Consider the following 7,210-nt stretch of genomic DNA (forward strand, 5'->3'; position numbering starts at 1 on the left):
CGATTCTCTATAATAACTAGAATATGATTAAGACTATAAATGCAATTTTAATAATTAGTTAAATAAATGTTGTTCTTAAAAGTATTAAAAGTATTTTTTATGTTATGATCAAGATCTTGCTTGTTACTTAGGGGAGTGGCTGTTGAGGTTCCAACTTCTCCACATGGTCTTCGTCTTCTGATAGAGGATTACCCTTATGCTATTGATGGGCTAGATATATGGGTTGCTATAAAGTTATGGGTTGAAGAATATGTGAACTCCTACTATAAGTCAGATGCTGCTATTGTGCAAGATTCTGAACTCCAAGCATTCTGGAAAGAAGTTGTAGAGGTGGGTCATTGTGACTTGAAGAATGCAACATGGTGGTATAAGATGAAAACTCGTGCAGAGTTGATTAAAGCCTGCACCATCTTCATATGGATAGCTTCAACACTACATGCTACTATTAATTTTGGACAATATCTATATGGAGGATACATCCTTAATCGACCAACTAAAAACAGAAGATTAATGCCTGAAAAAGGCTCTGTTGAATATGATGAGCTTTCTAAGAACTTTTAGAAGGCGTATTTGAAAATAATCACCTCAAAAAATGATGCCCTTACTGACCTAACAATTTTAGAGGTCTTATCAAGGCATGCTTCGGATGAGCAGTACCTTGGACAGAGAAATAAAGGTGAACTTTGGACTTCTGATTCACTACCATTAGAGGTATTCAAGAGGTTTGGAAGGAAGTTGTCTGAAGTTTAGCAAAAACTCATTGGAAGGAACAATGATGAGTCGTTGAGAAATCGATATGGGCCTGTGAATATGCCTTACACATTTCTCTATCCTTCTAGCGAGGAAGGATTGACTTGTAGAGACATTCCCTACAGTATATCTATCTAAAGAGATTGATATGATTTGGTGTGTTGTTGTTCTAAATAAAAAATAAGGAGTAATCAAATTCCCTATTATGGTGATCATGTTATTTTTTTGTTTGTTTGTTTGCTCTTGTATTTTATATTAATGAATGAAATTTACTTTTGATGTTTGTACCTCTTGTATTTTTATTTTATTTTATGATTTAATGAATGTTAAATTATGGACTTTTCATTTTACAAATAAAGTTTAAAGATACTAATAGTGAATTAAATCGACATTACACACATTCAATTAAAATATTTTAATTTGTCAAGTCATATTAATATTTTAAAAATAAAAACGTATTTTGGCAAAATACATGCTTCATATCAATATTTTACGGAGTCAATATATATTCTCTTTTCTCTTTACAAATATCTTACATGCGATCTATTTTTCTCCAATTTATACTATCTTAAAAGACAATTAAGAAAGAAAATAAGAGTTTGTTTGTTTTAACTTTAAAAATAGATATTTTTTATATTTTAAAAATGATTTTTATAAACTATTATTTTATAAATTAAATGAATAATTTTGACGGATATATATATATATATATATATATATATATATATATATATATATATATATATATATATATATATATATATATATATATATATATATATATATATATATATATATATATATATATATATATATATATATATATATATATATATATATATATATATATATATATATATATATATATATATATATATATATATATATATATATATATATTATTGAAGTTTAAATTTAGTAAAAATTACATGATGTTTTTAGAAAGATGTATATAAAAAATGATTTTATGGAATTGTATTCAAAATAACATCATCATTTTTTGAAATTTTGATATAAAATAAATAAATAAAAGAATCAAATATGTAAAATAATATTTTAAAAGAATCTATTTAAATCAAAACATGTAACACTATAAAAATCATTTTTAAGAAAGTCAAAAGATACATCTTTTTATAAATGTCGATAGGAAATTTTGCAGCATTTTATTGATTTAAATAGAAATGATCGATATTTTTGGCAGAGATTTTTAGTGAGTGTTTTAAGGGCAAGCTTTTTGTTGGTGGGATGATTAGAAGGTATGTGATCATTACTAGAGCATGAACCCAAAATGAAAATGAAAATGAAAGTGGTGGGGAGGCATGAGAAAGACTTTGGATGATAATATTTATGTTGCAAATTTTTCTTTCTACATTTATATTTTGAGGAGATGTACTAGGACAAGAAAATGTAAAGGTCATTCCATTAAGTTTATAATATTTATGAAAATGTGTATTGTTGTACTCTTTTTTTTACTGTGACATTGAAAACATTTAGGCCCCGTATATTTCAGTTTTTTTTTAAAATAATTTTTATAGTGTTATATGTTTTGGTTTAAATAGATTTTTTTTAAATATTATTTTACGTACTTCATGTTTTTTTTATATCATAATTTCAAAAAATGATAAAGTTATTTTGAATACAATTTCATAAAATCATTTTTGAGATACATCTTTAAAAAGAAGATGAATTTTGAAAAAATGAATACTGATTTTAAGTAAGTAAAAATATGTACTAGTACATATGAGAGAAATTGAGAAAAGAAGGCGAATTTTGAAAAATAAATGCTGGTTGTATGTAAATAAAAATATTATTAAGTAAGTATATAGTTTTTTAAGTAAATATTATTAGTAATGAAATATATTATAAGTAAATATTATGTAGTATTTATAGTAACTATATATAATAAGTAATATTTTTATTTAAGTAAGTAAATACAATTTGATTAAACATAATATGAAATGTAGTTATGTTAAAACAATGTGAAAAAAAAATATTATTTTGCATAGTTATTAAGTTTGTTAATATTTGCGGTTAATGTTTTACTAAAATTCTCAAAATTGTTCGATATATTAAAATTACATTTTAATTAAAATGTATTAAAATGGCAATGATTGTACAAATGTGCAGTATGGAATATTATCGATACTATCGTAGTTGGATGTACGATAGATTGTGTCCAAGAAGACGTGGACTTCAATCAAATTTTAAGGAGGGAGTTAAAGGGTTTATTACGTGGATATTTGCTCAAGAATGTTGTCGGCGCGAAGGAGGAGTAAGAGTCATTGTCTTAAATATGAATGTAGACCTATAATTAGTGACCCATAGGAAGTAGAGCGTCATTTGAAGAGAGTGGATTTCATTGAAAATTATGGGATTTGGACATATAATGGAGAAGAACTACTGAGTAATGTACCAGAGACAACTAATATGCATGCTTCGAGTATTCGATCACATATGAAATATGATGAACAATTTAATCTGATTGATGAGATGGTTGGCAATGCTTTTGGGGTGAATGTGATCTATGATTAACCTAAATATTTTGATGGGGGAAGAGTTGTCGAATGAGGAAGCATAAAGATTTTATTAGTTGTTGAAAGAAATGAATGCGTTGTTGTTTGAGGGATGTCAGACTTAAAATTATCAATGGTGAGATTATTGGTCGCAAAGTCAAATAGGAACATTCATGATCAATGTTTGAAATTCTTCACAAAAATGATGTTTGACGCGACTCCTACGAAAGACAACTTGCCTACAAGTTTTTATGATGCAAAGAGGTTGGTGTCGAAGTTGGATTTACAAGTAAGAAAGATTGATTATTGCATTAGTGGTTGCATGTTATTTTATGACAATAATTTTGATAATAATGATGGAGCGTTGGAGGAATGTAAGTTCTGTAAGAGTCCAAGACATAAAGTTCGCAATAAAGCCATTAACTGTAAGCAAAAACATGTAGCAGTGAAGTTCATGTTTCATCTTTCGATAATGCCAAGGTTAAAAAGAATTTTTAATTCAATGCACAGTGCAAGTCAAATGATATGACATCATACAAACAATACAATCATAAGTTTCTAATTTATAAATTTTTAATTTAAGTAAACTTGTTGTCTTTTTTTAGATTTAATAATACTTATTCAAATTATTGTAGTTTAGTTTCGAGTCGAGTCGGATTGATGTCAAATGTATAAGTTATGTTATTCAACAAATATATAAAAAAATCTTAGAAGAGATTTCGAGAACTTTCCAAGAGTGGTAAAGATGTTTGGTTTAGAAAATTTAAGGTATAATGAATTTATTTTAAGTTATTTTTATTTTAATTATCTTTTTTTATTATAATGATCTAACAATTTATTTGAATGTCATAAAACATTGCAGGAAAAGTGTACGTGGAAAATAATTAACGAGGCTAATATTGAAAAAATTTCACGCGACAGAACAACAATCTGACTTTCTAACATGCTACAGTGTGCTAGACGTGGTTGGGAAGAACAATGTGTTCGTCATAAATGGATAGGCAATGAAGTTTTTGATGAACTTCTTGTCTATTGGGATACACCTAGTTTTAAGGCAAGATCTGAAATTATAAAGAAAATGAGAGCATTTGAAAATGGGGTACCTAAATGCAGTTGGAAGCATTAGTGTTGTTGAACATGCTCGATGCATGGTAATTATAACTACTTTTTTAGGTTATATTTTGATTTACTATATATTTTTAAATAAAGTTAGTTTTATTAATTAGTCTAAGGATTTGGGGAGACCCCCACGAATGAATGAACTGGTTACAAAGACTCGTACAAAAAAATTAAGGAATATTGTTGATGAACGTACCATATTAACTTTGATAAGTTGTTTATGTTGTATTATTTTATTTAAACTAATTTCTATATATGAATAAATTGTTTAAATTATATTAATATTTAGTGGTAAAGTTATGGTGAAATTTTCATGTGGCAACTAATTTAAAGTTGTTTGTGGCGTGAAAATCAGTGACTATATTTCTTAATTTAATTTAATTTAATTCTTGCATATAACTAAATTAGTTAAACTATATTTAATTTAAATTTTTTTTTTGTATGTGTAGGAGGACCGTCAAATATTGTTTGCAGAATTTTTAATTCAAAATCCTAAGTATACCCCGATTGATGATCGTGTGGATCTTTATATTTGGAGTTTAGTCACTGGAGGGAGAGGATCTAAAGTATGTTTATTTGGTGTTAGATCTTTGGTCGGGAACAAAAGACTAAGGGATAGAATATTATTTGAAAGAATTAATGATGGGGAATGAACGTCACGTCCACAACAACTGACACTCCAAATGATGGAAACAATGCAATAATTGGCACTAACTAAGGCTAGACGCGAGGCGGCAGAATGTGAGGCGGTGATGAATGCCTAAATGAAGGAAATGGAGAAGAGACAAATTGAGATGGAGGAAATAATGCCACAATTGCTCTCACAACAAGGGAACCAGATAAATAATTCAATGGGGGTGGTGTGGATGATGATGATTATGATGTGGACAAAGCTATGGATGACGACGATTATGATGTTGATTGATTTTTTTTATATTGTTATTTTAATTTTAATATTAATTTTTATAAAACATTTTAAATTATTTTAAATTTAATCATTTTTAATTGAAATTATATTTCTAATTATTATTTGAAAATATTAGAATTTTAATTATTAATTAAAATTAATATTTTTAATGGTAAACAAATTTATAGATTTTATATTATTAATTTTATGATTTTAATTATTTATTAATTTTTTTTAATAAAATATTTCAATTTAGTGGCGTGAGAAACACGATGCAAAACTGATATTTGTGTCATTAAATTCACGTGGCAAATCTGCCAACCTGACCTTCAGGTCTGTGGCGCAACAGGAATTCAACAAAATTTTGATACGTGAAAATCACATGCAAAACTTTGCGACGTAAAAATCACGAGACAAAGTTGTGGCTTGATTTTCACGTGGCAAAAAAGTTGCCACAAGTTCTTCTGCCTCGTGATTTTCTATAATGCTAATTTAGGTGCGAGATATTGGATTGAACTCTAGTATGATCGAATGGTAGCTTCTTGGTTCGACAATTCGAAAAACCTTAGCATGTCGTCGAAGTCTGTTCACATGTTGTAATCGAAGTATGCTAGGATTGTTAGCATGTCGAATTGGGCTTATTTGTAATGCCCAATTGTTAAAGTTAGCTTATTTTCTAACTTAGTTTGTGTAATGGGCCTGTGTGTAGAATCCCATTAGTTTAGTGTGTTAGTTTTCTTATAAATAACATACTAGCCTTTCATCATTGTATAACGCAATACCTAATTAGGGTGAGAGATGTTATTTGTTATTCTGTAATACTTGTAATCTTGTTTCAAAGAGAAAGTAAAGAATAACATTTTATAACCAATTTCACCGTGTTCTTCTTGCTTCCCTCTTTTCTATCCTTGTGGGTTTCTTGCCGATCAAGAATCCGATTATACTTTGTTATTTCGGTATCATTTTCACAACAAATTGGAACGATGAGTGTGGAGAAGATGTCATCAACAAAGTATGAGATTGAAAAGTTCACTAGAGTGAACGATTTCGGTCTGTGGCACTTGAAGATGAAAGTCTTATTGGTTCAGGGGGGTTGTTTAGAAGCGTTGAAGGGAGTCGAAACCGTGGAGGTTACGTTAACGGATAAAGAAAAAATGACTATGGTAGAGAAATCCCACAACACCATCTTATTGAGCCTTGTTGATAAGGTTCTTCGATAGGTTTTGAAAGAGACGACGGCGTCGAGGTTATGGGTGAAACTCGAAAGTCTGTACATGACCAAATTGTTGGTCAATCGCCTCTACCTGAAGCAAGCTCCGTATTCATTCAAGATGAGTGAAGACAAAGTTTTGGATGAGCATTTGGATATGTTCAACAAGCTGATTTTTTATCTTGAAAATATTGATGTCAAGATCGAGGATGAAGATCATGTGTTGTTGTTGTTGTGTGCTTTGCCCATATCACATGCTCACTTAAAATAAACTCTCTTGTATGGAAGAGATTCTCTGGCCTTTGAAGAATTTCAATCAGCCTTGTATTCTAAGGATTTGAACGAACGAAAGGAGCACAAGCCATCTTCGACTGGTGAAGGCCTGTCGGTTAAGGCGGAATTCAAAAAGAGAGATAACAAGTTAGACAAGAAGAAGTGTAAAAGTTAGCAAAAGTCTTATAGTGGTGATACATCTGGTATTCAATGTTATCACTGTAAGAAGGAGATTCATACAAGAAAAGTGTGCCCTGAACGCCTGAAAGATCATGGAGTTAAGGATATTTGAAACGCAACCATTGTTCAAGATGATTTCAACTCATATGATGTTCTTGTAGTTTCAAACAGCGACTCAAATAAAGAGTGGATTATGGATTCAGGTTGCACTTGGCACATGACTCCAAACAAAGACCTGTTCGAGGAACTATGTGATTA

The 7,210-nt window shown here is 29.2% G+C and overlaps 1 pseudogene; it reads left to right on the forward strand.

Annotated features, from left to right (window-relative positions):
- Positions 1 to 888, forward strand: part of LOC127138076 (linoleate 9S-lipoxygenase-like) — a 9,938-nt pseudogene extending 9,050 nt beyond the window's left edge.
- The last annotated feature ends 6,322 nt before the right edge of the window (positions 889 to 7,210 follow it).

Source organism: Lathyrus oleraceus, chromosome 4 (assembly GCF_024323335.1).
Source record: "Lathyrus oleraceus cultivar Zhongwan6 chromosome 4, CAAS_Psat_ZW6_1.0, whole genome shotgun sequence".
NCBI classification, from domain to species: domain Eukaryota; kingdom Viridiplantae; phylum Streptophyta; class Magnoliopsida; order Fabales; family Fabaceae; genus Lathyrus; species Lathyrus oleraceus.